The 26,431-nt window shown below is 36.2% G+C and overlaps 1 long non-coding RNA gene across 1 annotated transcript; it reads left to right on the top strand.

The window, feature by feature from the left end:
- The first annotated feature begins 3,746 nt into the window (after positions 1–3,746).
- On the top strand, positions 3,747–25,476 carry LOC125662675 (uncharacterized). The gene is made up of 3 exons (XR_007365473.2): positions 3,747–3,836; positions 23,302–23,421; positions 23,804–25,476. It is a non-coding gene; the product is annotated as an uncharacterized LOC125662675 (long non-coding RNA).
- The last annotated feature ends 955 nt before the right edge of the window (positions 25,477–26,431 follow it).

Below are 26,431 nucleotides of genomic sequence, written 5' to 3' on the forward strand. Positions count from 1 at the left end.
AATAACCATTTCCAACTACTTTTTGGAAGGGACAAGACTTCTCTGCTGTGTTTGTTGAAGAGGGTAGATGCTGACTCATCTGTCTTCTCAATAAGTAATTTCTACTGACCATGTACATGTGCCTGTTGCGCTTGTTCGAGGCCATTGCGAAATTCCCAAGACCACCTTGCTAATTCTGTTATCGAGTTTCACGATTCAGTGTGACGTCATCACCAGTGTGGTCAGGAATCCTACTTCAGTTGCCGGTGGAATCCATGGCTTCGAAATTCGAAATTGTCTAAGAATAATTGGGTCGGTCGTCTCATTTTCAAAGTAGGCTGATTTTTTTTTTTCATGTCATTTTTTTCTTTTTTGGATCAGATCTTTGTGTTGAGATGATTTAGAAGTTCCATCTCTGACCCCTTCTTCCAGTAAGCCGTTAAGAAGCCCGGATCATAGAATGCCCTCGTCTCTCTGTATTTGACAATGTCGATATTTCTATTCAAATGTGCTAGTTATAGGTTAATGGAGGCTCGCAAATTAATCAATGTATCCTTATGATATAGTTTCCCATTTTTCTCTGCCCTCGCCAGAACATGATTAAATTCTTCTGGTGACATCGCTTCACAGCCAATATGTTGGCCTCTTTTCCATGTTCCAGTCTAATGAAAAAATCAAGATACACGTTTCTAGTTAATTTACATTTTAATTTTTCTTTTTATTTAAACTGTCAAAAAAATAAAAGATACTTGTAGCATAATATTTCTAGGATGAATCAATTAATGTTTACTATAGCATAAGAATATGTCATATAAAGACATCTAGCTAAAAAGAAACCTAGATGTGTAGTAATTTCAAAATTGTTTTGCTGGATTATGATTTTAATCAGTGCATCACAGTGTATTCAATCTTGAAGGAACTAGGATTGGATCTTGATTTTCCCCAAATGTATGTTTTTCACTTTTGATCATCAAAATCTTCTATGTAATGTGTTTAAAATGCTTCACAATATTTTCTAAGGGATATACATTATGCCAGATGCTCATTATATAAAGAGTTTATTATTTGTTGTGTAAACAAAGATAGCGGTACGTTATTGTTTACAAAGCTCTTTTAAAAAAAAATTGTATGGTTATCGATATAATTATGTTTATGATATATATCACATTTCAAGTATTCTTTAGGCAAAATATACCATTTAAAAGTTAAATTTGTATCTGTGCAAAATTTAAATTACAAAATAAACAATTCAAGGGAGATAAAGTTTATCACAATGAAAATATACAATATATATTATGTATTCTGTTCTTTGACCGTAGTACCTAAATGTCATCGTCCATTTTGTAAATTTAAATAAAAAAATCTACACAATATCGCCATTTATTTCCAAATGAAACGCACAATTCTCTATATAGTATTTTTACAATCACCACCACCACCCCCTAAAATCTATCTATTTTTGAAAATGGGTTAGATTATCCGCGGTAGTTTAAAAACAGTTGTCAGCCATACTTGGGTTAAAAAAAATTAACAAAGAAATCAGACAGAGGCAGTGCATGTCAAGATTAGACCATTTGGTTGTACTTCATCGACATAGAGGGTTTTACAAAGATTGCATTTTGTCTGTGGGAGTTGTCCTTCTTGTAATACATCGGCGACGAAGAGAGAGAGAGAGAGAGAGAGAGAGAGAGAGAGAGAGAGAGAGAGCTCTTTTGAAGTGACGTCAGACTCTAATGAGTACAATGAACTAACACTCAACTGCTTCAGCTAAATGATACTGCTGTTGTTGATACCCACCTTTTATCACCTTTTATCACGAGGAAATGAATATTTTTCAAATAATGTATTTTTTTTTTCAGAGCAGTTTAGAAGTTTATTAGAACTCTATTAGACCTATATATCATATTTTTGGAATATGTTTTGCATGTTACATATTATCATATATGAATATTATAACGAATATTATATTTTCTGTGGTACGACAATCGTTATTTGTACATGTCTAACAATAATATATTTTGTATACGGGAGAGGTTGTCTAAGTTGCTAGAACTGGTATATATGTATACAATAAAATATGTTCAAATCAATCAACAGTTTTTTCAAATTGATCATATTTCATAAAGAGAATTGATCTTATTCTTTCAGAAAAGTACAAATGCCACGGATCCTGTACCTTCAGCAAAATTACATGTCCACGGTTTTTGGTATTTGGAAGTAAAGACAAAACTACTTCTGTCAGCTGTCATTTCCTTGCATTAAATGCAATGTGTGACCATATTTAGATGATTGTATTTCAGTCGTATAAAAACAAAATTCGGTGACTTTCTTCTTTTTTTCTGTTCTGTATCACAAGCACATACACATTGTCCATCATCAGAGAATAATTCCAATGTTATTTATTACAATTGTTTTGATTGGACGAAAATAAAGCTGAACAAAAGTTTACACATCAATAAATCCGAAAATGCGATGTATTCATACACACCTGAAAACAAATAACATAGTGCGGGGAAACTATTCAAATTTTTGGAATTGTTAGTAAAGTGAATGAATTGGAATTATAAGAATCAAACGTTCTTTTTGAAGAATGTATCGATGTGTAAACTCCGGACATTTTACTCACAAACTTAACATAAAAGTGCTTCGCACTTTTATTCAGTTTGTGAGCAAAATGTCCGGAGTTTACACATCGATAAATTCTTAAAAAAGAACGTTTAATCCTATAATGAACATCACCGCTACACGCCGGCTAACGTGCTTCGTGACGTAAGCACACGTGATGAGTCGCAGTTCACACCCTCGTGTATATTTCAGAACGCAGCAGAATAGGATACAATTGATGGTTATTTGTCGTGGCCGTGACGTGCTGCCCAGAATCCTGCAGATCCTATCTTATGTGCACATGCACTTTCAAAATTAATTACGAACTTTATTGATGGCTTATTGATGCAATTATTTTTCAAACTACCAATTAACAGGAGAAAAAGATCCTTTTAGAATTTTCTATTAGCTGATATGATGCTAGTATTATGAGCTTGAATGTGATCAGGATTTTATATAAGAAAAAAATGTTTGTTTCATGTTATTATTATACAACAAGCCTGTCGGTAATTTTGTAGATAGTTTTATGCCCCCCATAATACTAGTTTTAAACACACATTTACTCCTTATATTTTTATTTTGCCATTTACCATTTCTGTATTTTCATTCAATTATGCTGCTGTTTTGTTTATATAAATATGATAATATAAATTTTAGGGGTTTTTTTTCACTTCATATCGAGTATGATAAATAATCTTACAACAAAGGTTTGTCATTCACAAGGCACCGGTAAATATAAACATTGCATTCATTTCTATAGTTGTTACACCTTACACATTGAAACAAAGTTTTGCGGACATAAAATTCCGTAGCTTTGTCACAAGATTCACATAGAGTTTCCTTAGATATCGTTACTTGTATTTTGAGGTAGCTTATGTTGTGTAGTTCATGTATAAAAGCATAAAAGCTTAATTACTCACTTTCGTGAACTACACAAAAATTCCCAAAGTTATTTTTCAACACCTCAGAGGAATGATAAACATTTATCAACAATGCTTATGCTAGGGAAATGAAAGTGATGAATTAACGCCTTACTGGTGTCCAGCAATATTGCAGTGTACAGCTACTACACGTTACATGTGATCACAAAATTTTCCTTCAGATTAGTCATTGTATTTCAGCTGTACGTATGTGTATATCAGATTACAAATGGACACAAAGCCAAAGTAAACATTGAAGGCGTTTGAACATGCCAGACAAAAATAAACATGTATCAATCATGTTTATATCGACTCGACCATTGATTGTCCTGGGTTTGTAAAAACTCTCTCTCTCTCTCTCTCTCTCTCTCTCTCTCTCTCTCTCTCTCTCTCTCTCTCTCTCTCTCTCAATTTACGAAAAGGATGAAGAATACCACCCCAGTTTTCAATGAGGTTGGTTTTCTTCTCTTTTTTTATTCTTTTTTTTTTCTCTGTTGCTCTTCTTTTGCTTGTCATGATTTCAAACTTCTTTAATTTGAAATTCGGCAATACTCCCGGATTTATTCATTCAAACACTTTGTTTGGGGACACTGGTACATTCTGTGATAGTGTTCTGTTTTGTGTCAGTACTATGTTTTGTGGCAACATTACGTTTTGTGTCAATGTTATATTCTGTGTCAATGTTAAGTTCTGTGTCAATGTTAAGTTCTGTGTCAATGTTAAGTTCTGTGTCAATGTTAAGTTCTGTGTTAATGTTATGTTTTGTGTTGGTACTGTGATATGATGCTGTGTTACTTTCAGTTTTATGTTAAGGAAACTAATTCTCTAAAAGTATGGGGTTAGATGAAATGAAGTGTTCTTGTCTGACGTCGTTTTTGTCGCGCTAGGGGGGTGGTGGGTGGGGGGGGGGGGTAGAAAATTCATCCAAATGCCTTAATTTATTGTTGAAAGTAAAAGAAGCTAAATGAAGTTATCATTATATGACAATATTGGTTTTAGAAATGCATATCCCCAGTTTTCTTAGTGTACGGCGAAAGGGGGAGAGATGAGCTGGGGTACTCCCCTATACATTTACAATTTTTTTTATTAGACTGCGCATTGAGTTATGACTCAACATAGTAAATCAAAATTGGACCTACATCAAAATTAACAACTCCTGCTTTTCAAATGACGAATCAACTGGCAAAGACTACGGAGTCACCTCTACATTAACTTCAAATGGCCCGCCTCGATGTGAAGTGTTGTCTTGGTAACAGTCCCGAGTTTTCACGCGCAGCGGAGTACAATGATCAAAACGAGGCATTGTTTTTCGCACGAACCTGAAGAAGTGAAGAAAAATCGAAACCAATTAGGACCGTATCTTGAGGAATTATTCTCCTTTCCCGGTGGTCATTAATTTTTTATCACTCCCCGTAATTTAATCAATGTATTACACCTTATTTAGAACCAAATTATATATTTTACGACCGACTCGGTAAAATATTGATGCAATTTTCGCCCTTCTGTCGGACAATAAACTCCAGTTTTCTGACAGCGCCTGTGGGGGGTCACTTCTTTGAGCGAGGGCAGGATTGTTCTCCAATGCTGAACATTGCTCTGTGAAGAAATATTACACGTTTTTCTCATCCTGAAAACTCATAAGTCTTTCTTGAACTTATCTCCCTATTTCAGAAAATGTTTTCCAAGTCATTTTTTTCTTCCTCACTTTTTTTATAACTTTAAATGTATTTGATAACAATAGGCATTTAATATTGTCCGCATCAAGATGAATATAGACTGGTGTTTAATTATTGAAAATACATGAGGGTCTGAACTGTGACGCCTCACGGCAACGAACTTTATGAAGCGCGTTTTAGGAACTTCATAAAAAGTATGCCGGCATGAAGTGTTGCAATTCTTACCTCATGAATTTTTAAAAATTAAGTTTATTTCTTTTATCTTCAGCCTTCTTCAGTTCTGTCGGAAAGTAAAAACCAGTGGTCATAATGTAGCTAAAGGAAATAAAGAATGAATATAAAATCAAAATTCAGTCAATTCTTTTTTAATTACATTCCTTCATAAATTCCTGGAACGCATTCAGAAATTTTTAAACACAGGGGGGCCGTGACTTCCGTAAAACATCAAAACCTTGTTAAGAATCGGATCATTGAGCCAAACGCACAAAGATGTTTGATCGGAAATATTTTGTAAAATTAATTCGTACATTAGACAACTAAAAATAATATTGTCTTTTGTTAGAGACAGATGGATGATGCAAGAATAAACAAGAGGCCCGTGGGCCACATCGTTTACCTGAGTCACCTTGGTCCTGCCGTTGTTCAGCTGTTGTGATTTTTAAAAGATTTGTTTTTATCAATCCCATTTTGCCATTAAAATTTTGACCCCATATTGTGGCCCCAACCTAACCCCAGAGGATCACAATATAACTGAAAATGAATTCACATAACACAAAGATACCTCAACACCAATAAGAGTAGCATGATCTTGCTTTTCTGGATAAGAGCAAGGTCACAAGGTCATAGATTTCGGTATGATATGAAAGACCTTGCCATATATATATACAAAATATAAAAACCCACCTTGAATAGTTTAGGAGATAATGAATACGGCAGTGCTTTTTTTTAAAGTGGGTCAAACTTAAAAGTGAAAAACTCAAATACCATGGTGTACAAGGTCTTGCCAAAAAGAATCTTTATACAAAATATTAAAGCCCCACCTAATAGTGTTCGGGATATATTGAATAGGCTATATTTTTTTAAAAGTAGGTCAAACTTCGAGTCCAGTGTCATAAGGTCAAAAATTATATTATCATGAAGGATCTTCCCATAAGAAATATATATACAAGATATGAAAGATCTACCTTGAATAGTTCAGGATAATATATAAATAGGTCAAATGTTTATCAAAAGTAGGTCAAAATTCCAGGTCAGGGTCACAAGATCACAAACCATTGCATCACATAAAAGGTATTTCCATAAAGAATGTATATATAAAATATGAAAGCCCTAGCTAATTGCACAAACGTGGATCTAGCCTATGTCAGAAGATTTTTTAAAGATTTTCCCCGATATACGGTACTCACATGTAAAGAAAACTTTGATCCCCTATTGTGCCTCCATTCTACCCCAGGGGCCATGATGTTAACAGACTTGAATTTGCGTTACGTCAGGAAGCAGCCGAGTGCTTTTCTCGCCCACTGATTCTTGATAAGGTTTTTCAAGATTTCCCCTATATATTTGTATGTAAAATTCTGATCCCCTATTGTGACCCACCCTTCCCCCGAGGGTTATTACTTTTAGTTAAAAAACTTGAATCTAGACTTTCTCTGGACCAGTGACTCTTGAGAAGAAGACTTTTAAAGATGTTCCCTATATATTCCCATGTAAAACTTTGACCCCTATTGTGGCCCCACCCTTCCTCGGGGGGCCATGATTTAAAAAAAAAACCTGAAATTTGTACTATGTCAGGAAGCTTTAATGTGAATATGAACTTTTCTGGCCCACTGGTTCTTGAGGACAACATGTTTAATTGATCCAACCATATTTTAGCATTTTCGTACCTCTCTCGATTTTGAAGGTGAAATGGCCCTTCGTTTGAACAAACGTCAATACTATTTATCCAATGCTGCTTTTTGCAAAGCTTGATTGAAATTGGTCAAGTAGTTCAGGGAAATGTGAAATGTTTACAGGCAAACTGACGATGAACAACGGGTGATCAGAAAAGCTCACTTCAGCTGTCAGCTCAGGTAAGCTGATAAAAAGATGATATATGGGTTTCCTAAACACAACATTTAGCAATCAGGTTTTTCTTCTTCCATGTGGGGGTGTGGGGTGGTTGGGTGGATGTGTTACCTTCAATTTCCCCTTCTCCAGTCTATAGCCTAAACTTTCCCCATCCCCTGTCTATAACCTCCAATATCTCCATCCCCCAGTCTATAACCTCCAATCTCTCCACCCCCAGTCTATAACCTCAAATCTCCTCATCCCCCAGTCTATAACCTCCAATCTCTCCATCCCCAGTCTATAACCCCCAATCTCTCCAACCCCCAGTCTATAACCCCCAATCTCGCCAACCCCCAGTCTATAACCTCAAATCTCTCCATCCCAAGTCTATAACCTCCAATCTCTCCATCCCCTGTTTATAACCTCCAATCTCTCCATCCCCCAGTCTATAACCTCAAATCTCCTCATCCCCCAGTCTATAACCTCCAATCTCTCCATCCCCAGTCTATAACCCCCAATCTCTCCAACCCCCAGTCTATAACCCCCAATCTCTCCACCCCCCAGTCTATAACCTCAAATCTCTCCATCCCAAGTCTATAACTTCCAATCTCTCCATCCCCTGTTTATAAGCTCCAATCTCTCCATCCCCCAGTCTATAACCTCCAATCTCTCCATCCCCCAGTCTATAACCTCCAATCTCCCCATCCCGAGTTTATAACCCCCAATCTCTCCACCCCCAGTCTATAACCTCCAATCTCTACATCCCCCAGTCTATAACCTCCAATCTCCCCATCCCGAGTTTATAATCCCCAATCTCTCCACCCCCAGTCTATAACCTCCAATTTCTCCATCCAAAGTCTATAGCCTCCAATCTCCCCATCCCTCAGTTTATAACCTCCAATCTCTACACCCCTCAATCTATAACCTCCAATCAATCCACCCCCAGTTTATAACCTCCAATCTCTACATTCCCAAGTCTATAACCTCCAATCTCTCCATCACTCAGTCTATGATCTTCAATCTCTACAACCCCCAGTCTATAACCTCCAATCTCTACATCCCGAAGTCTATAACCTCCAATAAATCCACCCCCAGTATATAATTTACAATCTATACATCCCCAGTCTATAACCCCCAATCTCTACATCCCCCAGTCTATAACATCCAATCAATTCACCCCCAGTCTATAACCTAGAATCTCTACATCCCCAGAATGTAACCTCCAATCTCTTCATCCCCCAGTCTATAACCTCCAATATCTCCATCCCCTAGTCTATAACTTCCAATCTCCCCATCCCGAGTCTATAACCCTCAATCTCTCCATCCCCAGTCTATAACCCCCAATCTCTACATCCCCCAGTCTATAACCTCCAATCTCGACATCCCCCAGTCTATAACCTCCAATCTCTACATCCCCCAGTCTATAACCTCCAATCTCTACATCCCTCAGTCTATAAAGTCCAATCTCTCCATCCCCCAGTCTAGAACCTCCAATTTCTCCATCCCCAGTCTATAGCCTCCAATCTCCCCATCCCTCAGTCTATAACCTCCAATCTCTACATCCCCCAGTCTATAACTTCCAATCAATTCACCCCCAGTCTATAACCTCCAATCTCTTCATCCCCCAGTCTATAACCTCCAATATCTATATCCCCCAGTTTATAACCTACAATCTCTACATCACCCAGTCTATAACTTACAATCTCTATATCCATAGTCTACAACTTCCAATATCTACATCTCCAGTCTATAACCTCCAATATCTCCAACCCCCAGTCTATAACCTCTAATCTCCCCATGCCAAGTCTATAACCTCCAATCTCTTCATCCCCCAGTCTATAACCTCCAATATCTCCAACCCCCAGTCTATAACCTCTAATCTCCCCATCCCAAGTCTATAACCTCCAATCTCTCCATCCCCAGTCTATAACCCCCAATCTCTCCATCCCCAGTCTATAACCCCCAATCTCTCCAACCCCCAGCCTATAACCCCAAATCTCTCCAACCCCCAGTCTATAACCTCCAATATCTCCACCCCCCAGTCTATAACCTCCAATATCCTCATCCCTAGTCAATAACCTCTAATCAATCCACCCCGTGTCCATAACCTCCAATCTCTCCATCCCCCAGTTTATAACCTCCAATATCTCCATCCCCCAATCTATAACCTCCAATCTCTCCATCCCCCAGTCCAGAACCTCCAATCTCTCCATCCCCCAGTCTATAACTTCCAATCTCTCCATCCCCTGTTTATAACCTCCAATCTCTCCATCCCCCAGTCTATAAACTCCAATATCTCCATCCCCTAGTCTATAACTTCCAATCTCCCCATCCCGAGTCTATAACCCTCAATCTCTCCATCCCCAGTCTATAACCTCCAATCTCTACATCCCCCAGTCTATAACCTCCAATCTCTACATCCCTCAGTCTATAAAGTCCAATCTCTCCATCCCCCAGTCTAGAACCTCCAATTTCTCCATCCCCAGTCTATAGCCTCCAATCTCCCCATCCCTCAGTCTATAACCTCCAATCTCTACATCCCCCAGTCTACAACTTCTAATCAATTCACCCCCAGTCTATAACCTAAACTCTCTACATCCCCAGTCTGTAACCTCCAATCTCTTCATCCCCCAGTCTATAACCTCCAATATCTACATCCCTAGTCTACAACTTCCAATATCTACATCTCCAGTCTATAACCTCCAATATCTCCAACCCCCAGTCTATAACCTCTAATCTCCCCATCCCCAGTCTATAACCTCCAATCTCTCCATCCCCAGTCTATAACCCCCAATCTCTCCAACCCCCAGTCTATAACCCCCAATCTCTCCAACCCCCAGTCTATAACCTCCAATCTCCCCATTCCCCAGTCTATAACCTCCAATATCTCCATCCCCCAATCTATAACCTCCAATCTCTCCATCCCCCAGTCCAGAACCTCCAATCTCTCCATCCCCCAGTCTATAACCTCCAATCTCCTCATCCCTAGTCTATAACCTCCAATCAATCCACCCCGAGTCTGTAACCTCGAATCTCTCCATCCCCCCAGTCTATAGCCTCCAATATCTCTAACCCCCAGTCTATAACCTCTAATCTCCCCATCCCCAGTCTATAACCTCCAATCTCCTCATCCCTAGTCTATAACCTCCAATCAATCCACCCCGAGTCTGTAACCTCCAATCTCTACATCCCCTAGTCTATAACCTCCAATCTCTACATCCCCAAGTCTATAACCTCCAATCAATCCGCCCCCAGTATATAACTTACGATCTCTACATCCCCAGTCTATAACCCCCAATCTCTACATCTAGAACCTCCAATCTCCTCTTCCCCAGTCTATAACCTCCAATCTCTCCATCCCCAGTCTATAACCCCCAGTCTATAACCCCCAATCTCTCCAACCCCCAGTCTATAACCTCCAATCTCTCCACCCCCTTGTCTATAACCTCCAATCTCCTCTTCCCCAGTCTATAACCTCCAATCTCTCCATCCCCAGTCTATAACCCCCAGTCTATAACCCCCAATCTCTCCAACCCCCAGTCTATAACCTCCAATATCTCCATCCCCCAGTCTAAAACCTCCAATCGCTCCATCCCCCAATCTATAACCTCCAATCTCCTCATCCCCCAGTCTATAACCTCTAATCTCCCCATCCCCAGTCTATAACCTCTAATCTCCCCATCCCCAGTCTATAACCCCCAATCTCTCCATCCCCAGTCTATAACCCCCAATCTCTCCATCCCCATTCTATAACCTCCAATCTCTACATCCCCAATCTATAACCTCCAATCTCTCCATTCCCCAGTCTATAACCTCTAATCTCCCCATCCCCAGTCTATAACCCCCAATCTCTCCATCCCCAGTCTATAACCCCCAATCTCTCCATCCCCATTCTATAACCTCCAATCTCTACATCCCCAGTCTATAACCTCCAATCTCTACATTCCCCAATCTATAACCTCCAATCTCTACATCCCCAGTCTATAACCTCCAATCTCTACATTCCCAAGTCTATAACCTCCAATCTCTCCATCACTCAGTCTATAATCTCCAATCTCCTCACCCCCCAGTTTATAACCTCCAATCTCTCCATCCCCCAGTCTATGACCTCCAATCTCCCCATTCCCCAGTCTATAACTTCCAATTTCTCCATCCCCTGTTTATAACCTCCAATCTCTCCATCCCCCAGTCTATGACCTCCAATCTCCCCATTCCCCAGTCTATAACCTCCAATCTCTACATCCCTCAGTCTATAAAGTCCAACCTCTACATCCCCTTGTCTATAACCTCCAATCTCTACATCCCCAAGTCTATAACCTCCAATCAATCCGCCCCCAGTATATAACTTACAATCTCTACATCCCCAGTCTATAACCCCCAATCTCTCCATTCCCCAGTCTATAACCTCCAATCTCTCCATCACTCAGTCTATAATCTCCAATCTCTACATCCCCTTGTCTATAACCTCCAATCTCTGCATTCCCCAGTCTATAACCTCCAATCTCTCCATCACTCAGTCTATAATCTCCAATCTCTACACCCCCTTGTCTATAACCTCCAATCTCTACATCCCCAAGTCTATAACCTCCAATCAATCCGCTCCCAGTATATAACTTACAATCTCTACATCCCCAGTCTATAACCCCCAATCTCTCCATTCCCCAGTCTATAACCTCCAATCTCTCCATCACTCAGTCTATAATCTCCAATCTCTACATCCCCTTGTCTATAACCTCCAATCTCTCCATTCCCCAGTCTATAACCTCCAATCTCTACATTCCTCGTCTATAACCTCCAATCTCCCCAATCCCTATTCTATACCCTCCAATTTCCAATCTCCCTACCACCCCCTCGTCTGAATCCTCCAATTTCTAACCCCCGCCCCTATCTATGCAATACGACATTAGTACTCAATGAATCTTAGTGCACGTGAATACTGACGACATATTTATGATATGAATGCACTCCCACGTGTAGAATGCATCACCCACACACAGGTAAAAAAAAAATCTAAAACTTCATTAAAACTTCATTTGTTTTCAGTCGCATGATTTATATTTGTATATACTTATCGTCAGTAGATTTCCTCCACATTGACAGACACCTACTCTGAATGAGAACTGTCACAGGTCTACCCCCTCACCCCCTATGATAAAAGAGACACAGTACATGCAGGTCTATATACTTAACCCCCGGCGATATAAAGGATACAATGCAATATATAGTAGAGTGGGCCTTAAGCGTTACATAACGGACGTCACGTAGCAATTTCAGTCGAGATCTTTTTACTGTATTGAAGAAGTTATAAATCACACCACTCATTGCCGAGGACCTCTCTGTGCGCGCGAGGTGTTCCGAAGGACGCATTCGTTATCCCGCTTTCCAATTTCTAATGAGGAATGTCTTATCTAGTCATTATTAATTAGTTCGCGTTGTGTAATTTGTTCTTTCCTCGAGTCCACACTGGTTTGATGGAATTTCTATTCTAAAAAGAAAAAATAGATTCCCTTAGATCATTTGTCACTTGAACAATGAAACCTTCATTAGACGAAGTTTGATTAATCCTTTCCGTAATAACAGACTAAGGTTTTAATTTCTGTGTTGTCAAAAGTCGTTATAAGGTTTATCGACGTTATGTCAGGGTGACAAAACCAACAAAGCAAAAAAATAAATTTATATACTAAACGACTGATAAGATGATTTCTTTGAATAATTGATTAATTGGTAGAAAGTTATCAATGATTTTGGAATCTTTCTAACTTGTCATTTGATTGATTCGTTAATCTGTAAGACCTGATTCATTTTTATCGTATCGTCTTAGATGTACGTGATATAAAGAAGGTTGTATTCTTTCTTAGTTTGATTTTTAGTATAAGTACAACGTGTTATAAAAATTTAACAGATTTTGATTTAGCAAAGCCCCCCACCCCCACCCCATCCTAGAAAAGAATACATTATTATTATTATCATTTTATTCATTTATAGAGCGCAAAATTACATATAGTTCTATGCGCTAGTGGACAAAATGAACTAATCGTGGGTTGTTATTTTCAAGAGTTTTTGAATGTTTGCTCTTTATGTCAGTTTGTTGTTGTTGTTGCTGTTGTTGTTGTTGTTGTTGTTTTGGTTTGGTTTTTTGGGGGTGGGGGGGATCTTTTTTTTTTTTTTTTTTTTTTTTGGTTTTTGTTTTTTTTTTTTTATTTTGGTTGGGTTTTATAGGAGGGTTTGTTTTGGATTTTTTATTCATTTTTTTTTATATTTATTTTATTTTTAGGTTGGAGGACTGCTCAATCGAAATCCGTTAATTTTTTTTGCGAGTTGAATTCGCATAGGTACTCATGGTAGAGAGTATTAATACAATACAAACAAAATATGTAAATCAGAAATGTTGTCTCTTTGATTAGTCACAAGGGAGACAACTAGTGCGTCTGTAGAAGAGAATGGTCCTTCGACGGGAAAATTGAAAATTCTTTAAAAGTATGTATTTAACAAAGCCACAAGCCATTCTCTTCAAAAGTACCTTTTCTTCAAGGAGTGCGTAAATGTATGTCTAGCAGCTGTTTAACGATTTTCTGTAAAAATCAATATACGGCTGACTGTGCTGAAATAGATTGATAGGAACTAGCAGTCTATAGGTATGATCCGGTGTGTGATATATACCAATACTTTCCACGTAAATCTCTCGGTACAATTTATCATAAATAAAACACGATCATTAGTAAAACACTATCTCTTTTATACCAAGTCTTCAAGTGATTTATGCTACGAGGAAATGTAGAACATGTAACTTTAAAAAAAAAATGTAAAAACGAAAATAACGTAATATATTTTTACACGTGAAACACTCAATGTAAAATATGTAACTGTAGAACATTTAACATAAAACAAATAACATAAAACAAATAAAGTAAAACTAGTAATGGAAAATATGTAACGTCAACCTGGTGATGATAGAAAAAATTGTAACATTAAACTGGTAACGATAAAAAATGTAATGTCAAACCGGTAATGATAAAAAATGTAACGTCAAACCGAAAAAGATAAAAAATAATGTAATGTCAAACTGGTAATGATTAAAAATTTAATTTCAAACTGGTAATGATAAAAGTGTAACGTCAAACTGGTGATGATAAAAATGTAATGTCAAACTGGTAATGATAAATATGTAATGTCAAACTGGTAATGATAAAAAATACAATGTCAAACTGGTAATGATAAAAAATGTAACGTTAAACTGGTAATGATAAAAAAAAATGTAACGTCAAACTGGTAATGATAAAAAATGTAACGTCAAACTGGTAATGATAAAAATGTAATGTCAAACTGGTAATGATAAAATATTTAATGTCAAACTGATAATGATAAAAAATGTAACGTCAAACCGGTAATGATTAAAAATTTAATTTCAAACTGGTAATGATTAAAAATGTAATGTCAAACTGGTAATGATAAGAAATGTAATGTCGAACAGGTAATGATAAAAAATGTAACGTCAAACTAGTAATGATAAAAAATGTAATGTCGAACTGGTAATGATAAAAATTGTCATGTTAAACTGGTAATGATAAAAAATGTAACGTCAAACTGGTAATGATAAAAAATGTAATGTCGAACTGGTAATGATAAAAATTGTCATGTTAAACTGGTAATGATAAAAATGTAACGTCAAACTGGTAATGATAAAAAATGTAATGTCAAACCTGAAATGATCAAAAATTTAATTTCAAACTGGTTTTGATTAAAAATGCAATGTCAACTGGTAATGATTAAAAATGTAACGTCAAACCGGTAATGATTAAAAATTGTAACGTCAAACTCGTAATGATTAAAAATGTAATGTCACAGCGGTAATGATAAAAATGTAACGTCAAACCGGTAATGATAAAAATGTAATGTCAAACCGATGATGATAAAAAATGTAATGTCAAACTGGTAAAGATAAAAAATGTAACGTCAAACCGGTAATGATCAAAAATTGTAAACGTGAAACCGGTAATGATAAAAAATGTAACGTCAAACTGGTAATAATAAAAAATGTAAAGTCAAACTGGTAATGATAAAAATGTAACGTCAAACCGGTAATGATAAAAATGTAATGTCAAACTGGTAATGATAAAAAAAAATGTAACGTCAAACTGGTAATGATAAAAAATGTAACGTCAAACTGGTAATGATAAAAAATGTAATGTCGAACTGGTAATGATAAAAATTGTCATGTTAAACTGGTAATGATAAAAATGTAACGTCAAACTGGTAATGATAAAAAATGTAATGTCAAACCTGAAATGATCAAAAATTTAATTTCAAACTGGTTTTGATTAAAAATGCAATGTCAACTGGTAATGATTAAAAATGTAACGTCAAACCGGTAATGATTAAAAATGTAACGTCAAACTCGTAATGATTAAAAATGTAACGTCACAGCGGTAATGATAAAAATGTAACGTCAAACCGGTAATGATAAAAAAAATGTAACGTCAAACTGGTAATAATAAAAAATGTAATGTCAAACTGGTAATGATAAAAATGTAACGTCAAACCGGTAATGATAAAAATGTAATGTCAAACTGGTAATGAAAAAAAAATGTAACGTCAAACTGGTAATGATAAAAAATGTAATGTCAAACTGGTAATGATAAAAAAAAAATGTAATGTCAAACTGGTAATGATAAAAAATGTCACGTCAAACTGGTAATGATAAAAAATGTAATGTCAAACTGGTAATGATGAAATATTGTAAAGGTCAAACTGGTAATGATAAAAAAAAATGTCAATCTGGTAATGATAAAAAAAAATTGTAACGTCAAACTGGCAATGATAAAAATTTGTCAAACTGGTAATGATTAAAAATGTTATATCAAACTGGTAATGATAAAAAAAATTGTAACGTCAAACTGGCAATGATAAAAATGTAATGTCAAACTGGTAATGATAAAAAAAATGTAATGTCAAACTGGTAATGATAAAAAATGTATTGTCAAACTGGTAATGATAAAAATGTAACGTCAAACCGGTAATGATAAAAAAAAATGTAATGTCAAAATGGTAATGATAAAAAATGTCATGTCAAACTGGTAATGATAAAAAATGTCATGTCAAACTGGTAATGATGAAATATTTTAAAGGTCAAACTGGTAATGATAAAAAAAAATTGTCAATCTGGTAATGATAAAAGAAAAATTGTAACGTCAAACTGGCAATGATAAAAATTTATCAAACTGGTTATGATAAAAAATGTTATGTCAAACTGGTAATGATAAAAGAAAAAAATGGAACGTCAAACTGGCAATGATAAAAATTTGTCAAACTGGTAATGATAAAAAAAATGTAACGTCAAACTGGCAATGATAAAAAAAAATGTAACGTCAAACTGGTAATGATAGAACATAACTGGTAATGATAAAAAAAATTGCAAACGTCAAACTGGTAATGATAAAAGATGTAATGTCAAACTGGTAATGATTAAAAAAAAATGTAACGTCAAACTGGTAATGATAAAAAAAAATGTAATGTCAAACTGGTAATGATAAAAAATGCAACATCTCAAACTGGCAATGATAAAAAATGTAATGTCAAACTGGTAATGATAAAAATGAAACGGAAAACTGATAATGATAAAAGAAAAATGTAACAGAAAACTGACAAATGAAAAACTGATTATGAGAAAATATGTAACGGAAATCTAATTATGATAAAATGCGTAACGGAAAACTGATAATGAGAAAATATGTAACGGAAAACAAGTAATGTCAAACATGAAAAAGTGAAAATAACGAACAGTAATAAATCTCATAACTCCTATAAAGAATACAAAATTAAGAATTGGGCAAATATCTGGATATACCAGAAGTGGAATCAGGTGCCTAGGAGGAGTAAGCATCCCCTGTCGACCGGTCACACCCGCCGTGAGCCCTATATCTTGATCGGGTAAACGGAGTTATCCGTAGTCAAATCAGCGTGCCAAGAATTGCCTTAACAATCGGTATGAAACACATCTGACAGCATTTGACCCACGTCACGTAAATGACAAATCACGTAAAACAAGCAATGTCAAACAAATAATAAAAACATGCATCATAAGACATACAGTAATTAAAAACATGTAGAATAGAACTTGCGATGTGAAACATGGAACATGAATATGTAACGCACATTAAGTAACATACATATATGTAATGTAAAAGATTAAATGATTTTAATATTTTACTTTCTAAATGAATAATATTTTTCATCGTTTTCGTCGCTATCTCATATATAGGTCAAGCCTTAAGTTCCTTAATGATTACTTTCACCCCGGGGTATAAAACAGGTTTGTGATCTGTATAAAACAATCTCATGCGCGGATCCAGAAAGTTTTCTCGGAGGGGGGATTTTTTCGGGTAAAGTGGTCCAACCACTAGGGGTCCCAGCCAACACTTTCGTAATTAAAAATTCATAAGAAGATACAAAACATAGACGGCAGGCACCTGATCTGGATCGATGTTTTGATATTTTTGCATCCTCTGGAAAGTGGCACACGGGGTATTTTAGCAATGCATTTCCTGACTTTCGCTCCACGTCCTTAAATAAAAATCACACATACACGTGAATGTAAATGCTAAAATGATCGATATCTGAAATCGCGTAAGTCAGAACAAAACATTTGTGGGTTGATTCTGCAGACCAGTGTGGAGGTTTTGTATGTCTTCCTAATTGAGGACATGTCACTGCACTAAGATACACGAACGACTGAATTATACAGATTTCGTGATTTTCGTCTTTTCCGGAAATTTTAGGTGTATCCGTTTCCGATCTCGTATGTTTCAGACATAGCACGATTTATTGCCGGCGAGTTACCATGTATTGTTTTCTTTGAAATTTTATAACGGGATGCTAGAAAACTACATTTTTATCATGTATTCCAGATTTGAATTATGTAATCTGTAATGCATGTTTGTCATATAAAAAATAGATATCTCTTTATTTCATTGTCGAAAGAAAAGATCACATTATTTTCAGTCATAAAATGGAAGTTACAAATTACTGTACTGTAAAATCTCAGATATACGCGATGCATTTATTATTGCGTGAATTCGTGAAAAACGTCGTTCGCGAAATAAAATTACTCGCTTTTAATTTTATAATGCGAAATTGCATGCATAAACTCTTCATCAAAAGAGCACTCGCGAATATATGTTCTCACAATTTGATGTCCATGAATCATAAGTACTCACGATAAGTACTCACGTAAAATAAGGAATCTACAGTATTGTTTTGAAATACAAAAATAGTCACTCTTGGTTTGAAATATGATCCATTTTATATATTACTTAGAGAGCATATAACTGTATTACATATCAAAAGATACTTTGGTAACAATTTTTAGTCCTGAAATTTCAATATTCACCTATTTAATTGAAATTTTGTTATTTTTACTTGCTAAAAATAAAAATAAAAAACGAAATAACCCGACTATAGATGAAGGACGCCGTGCATTAACCAAAACGAATTTTTTGTACAATTTCCAAATTAACACATTTAAATTCCCTCGTGGGCGGTGCACAGCATCCACATTTTCTCAAGCCTTTGAAAAATAGCAAGATGTTATTGGTTGCGTAAAAGGGTATCTCATCCATTTGTATTTAAAATGTTTCTGTCAATTGTTTAGTTTGAAATCGGCCATAGATAAGGCTAAATTCCAATACTAGCGTTCATAGTTCTTCATGAAACCCCATCAAGCATTAGAGGAGTCTATATACTAGTTGGTATGATGAAACTATGGGACGTCTTGTAGATCTGTTTTCTCTCTCGTTCCAGCACCCCCACCCCCACTCCCGAGGCATGAGACTGTATTATTGTGTTATAATTATAGGAGTTTCAAAAGCCTCTTTTGAAGTCTGCAATTCGCGTCGTTATAAGGATCTTATTTACAAATACAACCTGTCGTTAGTTCGGATGCTGTTTGGCGTGTTTAATTCATACCCATTGTAAGGCCGTTCTTTACATATATTGAATACGCAATTTCCGAGTTGCCCAATAGTTCTTTCCCTTTGTGGAACTCTTGCGCACAGTGAGACGCAAAACATACTTTCGTCCACACGCGGTGGGTAATAATGATTATCGCTTTCCTCGTGTATTGCCTAAAGGATGATTATCAGACACCATGCAACCACCCAAATTGCTGGGACATACGATTTTAGTAAGTTTATTCGTATTTATTATTAGTATTTGATAATGAAATAGCTCAAACAAAAATCGATAATCGCCATCTTTTTTTTTATGAAAGACTCACTCGTGTAGAAGAGGATGTTTTTTTAAAAAGGGTTTGATTTAATGGCCCAATTGAAACAAACATAATTCTTGATATGGTAAGTTTGATGTATGCCAACGCCTGATATAAACAAAATTTACGCTTTTCTAACTTTTATCCTTATTTGACTACGGATTACTCCGTTTACCTGATCAAGATAGAGGGCTCACGGCGGGTGTGACTGGTCAACAGAGGTTAGGCACCTGATCCCACTTCCGGTAAGTCCAGGTGTATTGCTTATAGGAGTCATGAGAATGATCATTGTTATCTTCACTTTTCATTGCGCAATATCTATATTTGTTTTAGCGCCATTCATCCACTGGAAGTCTCGTCCGCCATCTTTACTATGCCAGAACACCAATCAGATCTCTTCGAATGTCGCGCGCATGACATAGATCGCGGATGTAATACGATGGTATCCATGCGAGAATTTCATGCATTGTAATCTATGACGTATTTAACATAGTGCAGTAGGCTGTGACGTCATACTTAACAATGCATCAAATTCTCTCATGGATGCCATCGTATTACATCCGCGATCTATGTCGAGTGCGCGAGACATTCGAGGAGTTCCGATTGACCAGGACACTCGTCCGCCATCTTTATCTTGCTTTCAAATTATCGGTCGTGTTCTGCATCTTTATAATAAAAATGAATACGTCTATGGAACCACGACGTGGGAATTCTTGGGAAGTATCTGTTTATTGTCAGGAAAATCTTTACCCGGGAAAGCGCCTATCGCAACGCGAGAATTGCTGATTGCTACATTGGAGACCTTAGCTCAATATTTGGTGACGATCGACAATTTAATGTCTTTTCCACTACAATTTATCATCTATTACTTGACCCCATTGGGGTTTGGACAGTGGAACCAAGAATGTTAAATTGCTCCATGTAAAATGCCAATCACTATAGACAAATATTCCACCGCACTTTGATAGATATCGAAACGGTTAAGATCACAGGGGAAAACCCCAAGGAGAATGTTTGATATCTCGATACAGAATTTTAGCGAGTATTTAATTTTGGAATTACTAGCTAGAGTGATGAGGACGCTAGAATAGAATATCGCTAACAATTTATTCCACATCATAGATCAGAGATAATAGTTTTCCCTCGCTAAAATATATGCATCCATTTTAATGGAAAAATCGCAAAATTTATTTATCGCTAAAAATTCCACTTATGCGGTATATCATGGGTTTGAAATTGGTTGGGATATCTTTGGAAGAAACCATCTTGTTCAATTTCCTCTGTAAACGAAACTAACACAGCAACGATCTATTCGCATTTAACGCTCCATTTTCATACTAACGAGTTATAAATGTTGTGCTCTCTACAATAGAAGTCACCATGTTTTAGATTAAGGTGACTAAATGACTGACGACAATGCATTAACAGATTTAATCACAGCGACGTTGTTAATCGGACGCTTTGTTTTAAGCTTGTCTAGCTCATTAAGATAAGATCTTGGACGATCTTCGGGTCTTTAACTGGCTTTGGTTCCGCTTAGCGCTATTTTATGTATCGATGACCCGTGATGCTCTTTACGAGGTCGTTTGGGTCTGTGATACGATTGTTGACGTGGAAGATTTCAAATTCCCCCGCACGTGGCTGATGAACGATAATGTCGCCAAACAAAGATCATGTCGGTATGGATAGATAACGACAAAGGAATTCCGAAAGTGACGACACGCTAGATTACGCAATGATACCACAGCAAAGTGCACAAAAAGTCGTTGGTTTTTATCTTGCCTAATTAAAACACAACAGCACACCCTGATGTAGATAATGTCTTATTAGATAGTAGGCAGAATTTCAAATGAGTTTTTCCGAGACAAAGTCTTGCATTACAATTCGCTATTGGTAGAAACACAATTTATTTTACTCTATAATTTAAGCATGTACATATGAAATATCATATCCATTGTGCATTGACGGGCTCAACAATCCATCTTACGAACTTTGTTAATCAATAGTACTTTAATTTTTAATATGAATACTTGGTAAGTCATTTATAAATCTGTTTGTATCCAATGGTGATACATAATATCCACCATTGTGTCTGAATTTTTTTTTATTTTTTTATTTTTTTTTTTTGACTGCTCAAATCTGTATCTAGGAAACAGATAATTATAACGACATTTTGATGTTATATAATAGTCTTAGCGCGGTCGTCGTCATTGCCCGTTTTTAATTCTGCGTAGGTATTGTATATCCTAGGCCTACCATGATAGCTATGTATCTGTTGTTGACACGTAACTAGGCAGATTGGAAGCAGAAAGATATGTTGAGTTGTCACACACACCGTGTTGCGGTCACCTCGTTCCCCAACAAGATTCGCACCTGCAGCCTTGCACCAAATAAAATGGAGTTTACTCTAACCACTGGACCATGGAGTTGAATACCTGCTTGCTTAAAAAAAAATAACCTATTGTCGTACATGGAACAAGTATGGGTCTCGAAAGTTAGATTTTGTAGGTTCAAATTTGTCCATAAACATGGATATTGTCATTTACAAGTTTCACTTTTTCAATTTTGAATTAAAGAACCGCAAGAAAATCAACCAATTGAGAGATTTATAATTATATACATGTATATACAAGTCCAAAAGAAATACAGTGATACAAGCATATCATATATACACAGTGATACAAGCATGTCATATATACACAGTGATACAAGCATGTCATATATACACAGTGATACAAGCATGTCATATATACACAGTGATACAAGCATGTCATATATACACTTTGAAGAGAGCTTTTCAGACGAGAGTTATGTGGGATCAGCAAAATCATAAATTGAAAGACTAAACAAGGGTCTTTCTATCAATGATATTCCTGAGCAATTCTCCAGTAAATTTTGATTATTCTCTCTCTCTCTCTCTCTCTCTCTCTCTCTCTCTCTCTCTCTCTCTCTCTCTCTCTCTCTCTGAGATTCTATAAAATTCAAGCCCGATACAAACAGCAGTTCATAAAGAAAAACCGCAAAAACCTCTATAAACGAAGATCTATATAGACTATAGGATGCCGCCAAGTTTTTTTTGTTCTCCGGTTTTGGACTATATGAATATTCTATTGCGGTTCGTCGGAGTATTTTTATCCCTGGGGACCGATCAGTGTGGAATATGGTATATTTTCCCTCGGTTACTAACAGGTCTCGTCAGGTTAAACTCCAACTACAAAACCTCGCGTGACCTCTGCACCTCCGCCATATTGATTGCCGACTTTTATTTGTTGTCACGGTTTAGTGAATGTTTTGTTGCTTGTCAGAAAGCTAGGCGAATGTGAAGCGTCTCAATGATCTCGAAAAGCGTTTTCTCTTTGCCTATTATTCTACAAGACAAACAAAAACATCCATTTAAAAGGTTTCAATGGATTTTTAAGGGAAAATAAAATAAACTATGATTAATAACCCTGTAATGCTATTGAACAAGGGGTATTGTGTTGACAGGATAAGACTATGCCCCGAGCAAACAAAATTTTACACCTATCCTTTTCACATTAATGTGTTTTAGACGTACAGAAAATCTCTAAATGAGCTTTTACGACACACTATTGATTCTACCTTTGACTCAAACAAGAACTCTCGATTTTTACAAACATCGGTCTCGTGGAATCGCTTTAGTTAAAACAATCTCTTTATACTACCAATACCAGAGCATTTTAGACCGGCGGGTCCTCTGTGATGGCGTCGATAGGGGACTCTTCAAATTCTTCACGATAAAGAACACAAGTCACTTTATGTAAATATATATGATGATTTATTATATTTGTTGTAGACAATTCTGAAGACATCTACTTCCATTGTAATCTTCAAACAAGATTTTGTGTTTAGTCAATGATAGGAAGCTTGTGGTGGCAACAACGATAAAGTTGAAAACATAGTCGGACTGGCCCTGGTAATAATAACCTTGTTTCCATTTCATAAAGTACTTGTTTCAAATGTGTGCATCTTTACTTTGTTGGTAGCATGATACTGCACAGGTGTGTGGGACTTTTTGTATGTGTTAATAGTGGTAAACCGACCCAATACAAAAATAGGAAACGAAAATTGATTTCTTCTTTGTTCAAGATAATTGCATATCAATCAAAGAGTCTTCGATTTCTTTAGAAGACAAATAGACTTCTGAATGAATTTCATATGAGTTTCATTTCTTGCATTTTGTGATAAATGTACATGTACCTGCGCAAAAATAAAAAAGAGGAGGGATACGAATACTCTACAGACTAAAATGGATGTAACTGATCATATAATTCGAGCTTTTTCTTTTCTTTTTGCAGGAATTGTGTTTTAAGAGTACGGAAATTCAAGTCAGCTATGCAGTTTGAGTTGCTTATAAAAAAAAAAAAGAAAAAATGTCGACTTTCACACGGTTCACGGCCAGGATTCGAGGTGTTGCCCATAACCAAGAGGACCAAACTCGGCCTTTTCTGAATAAAATCAATATTTTTTTTTTTTATCACGGACATGGTCGAGTGGTTACGATTGATCCCAAACATCTGTCACTCTCATTCTGATGAAATCAGTTAATCCTCTACGTGTATCGTTTCAAATATTTAGTTATGAACCGATTGGAGATGGAACCCGTAGAACACTAAAAATCATAGGCGGATCCAATTTTCTTTTTACGAAAAAGTACGAAGTTTAGAACACTGGGAATATACCCAAGCATATAGCCCCATGCCTCACAGATCGCCTTTAATTGTCAAAATGGACCCATGGAAAATTGTGGATATAATTACCCGTGATTTTCGTCAGGTCGTCAGCTGTCGGGAAAAGGTGTAGAGACGGACGAGGTGTTGAAATGTAATTACGGGTCCCAGGGCTTACCTGCTTTATAGTCCGCTTACTAAATAATTCAAGAGGGAAGAAAATTTTATCTCTCCCAAATAGGATAATTGTGATGGCACCCTGTAAACATGTGTGCCGTCTTAATTTCGCGAGAGGTCAAGTCTCACGAGAGACTTTTTCTTATTAGGTGTGAACGAACTGGTTAAATAAAAAAAAAAACCTACTACCTAATTAAAGAATCTGTGTAGAAAATTTGTTTTGAACATATCTTATTGATCAAATCAAAAGCATTCGGGACACGTTCTGGCAACTTACTATAGCCCCTCTGCTACAGGTATTACTATATGTTTTTAAAGATAATAATTAACAGGTAAGATGTACAATAATTGAATGAATCCACAAGTTTCATCTATAAATCTGTGAACAGCTGGAAAAATAAATATCGAAGAGACTGTGTGTAGATTTCATTTGGTAATCCCTCGCCACACACCCCGCCCACCCCGATAGGAAACCTACTTGTAGAATCAGCATTTCTTTCTATAGTTGTAATCAATTTCAAATGATTTTTATTATACAAGAGATGCATTCATTTTTTGAAAGGTCTCCAAAATGTAATCTATGCAAGCATCTACTTGATAGTTTTTATCTTCAGTACTATTTACGAAAATGTTTACCAGAAATTTTTACTATAATATTGCGTAAATTATTGATAGAAGGGGGTCGATACTCAAATTTATCAAGTTCTCAAAGAAAATGTCAGAAATGTGATTTTAATGAAATGGAAAACGAATATCATTTTCTTCTGCCATGTCCCTATTACTCCGATTTACGGAAAACATACATCAAACGATATTATTTTGTTCAAAATTGTACAACTTTTTTCAATAAGGAACAGAAAAGCATTTTGTAATTTTAACAATGTTTTGATAAAGGCACTGAGCCTAAGAAACTTATAAGATATTATATGTTTGTCCATCCTCCATATTTGGTCACATGATTCTTTTCACATGGTTATGCTCACTAGAATATATATTGTTACTTTGATTATGATATAACTGTACCATACCAATAAGAGGTTTCTCAAGGTTTCAATAAACTAAATGTATGGAATCTGTGAAAATTAAACAGTGAAATGTGTACAATAAAATCTGGAATTTTAAAACCGTAGTATCTGCGTGGTACCAATTTCCACGGGAGACCAGACTTTTACCAGCAAAGGATAAAAATCCGTGTTTGTAGCATTCCTCTAAAACCTGGTATAATATAAATGATGTGATTTATATATCAATATTTTGATTTGGGAGAAATACAAATGATTCATACACATGCCTTTTTTTTCATGATTATACGGCAATACAATTCCACAACACCCACAAGCATACATTTCCAAATAAATATCAGCTTCTTTGACAACCAGACCTGTTTCATGACGGTTATAGTTAACTTTAACAGACAGTTAACTTCCTAATAACTCTTACATTTATAGAGCATTAACTAAACGTTAGCTGTCAGTTAACAACTCACCTTCATGAGGAGGGAACAATAATAGGCACTGTGCCTGCTGTGTTCAATCCTATTCATGTACAGTGTAATTTTTTTTCGGGATTTTTTTTTTCTTCTTAATTATTTGGGGGGGGGGGGGGCATGAATAAAATATTTTTTACATCTCATTTTCATACATGTTACTGGGCCCTGGGTCTACATGTTGCTATGGACGCTTTATCACGCGTTAGTTGTTTGTCTCGGCTGTCTGAGATGTTGCCGTCTACATTGGATAAAGGGACGCCATGCACCAGCTGTTCCCTGAAGTGCCACAAACTGAGACTTGTATGTCTCTCTGATTAAGTTCTTTTCATTTTTCAAGTTCATTTATTACACTCGGATTCTTTGTTTCCTTAAGCTATGCAGATCGTCGGTTTATAAACAATATATTTACACCTATATGTAAATAAGACATACGGGTGCAATTGGCAGGATACAGAAACAATGCATTTCAACATACAAATAACAATACACGTAAATAATATGTCGTTACAAGTGCAGCATTTCCTAAATTACATGAAAATCTTAACTTTGCAGCCCGTTGTCGGATCACATATGTGATATATGAGGTTCTA

Source organism: Ostrea edulis, chromosome 8 (assembly GCF_947568905.1).
Source record: "Ostrea edulis chromosome 8, xbOstEdul1.1, whole genome shotgun sequence".
Classification (NCBI taxonomy): domain Eukaryota; kingdom Metazoa; phylum Mollusca; class Bivalvia; order Ostreida; family Ostreidae; genus Ostrea; species Ostrea edulis.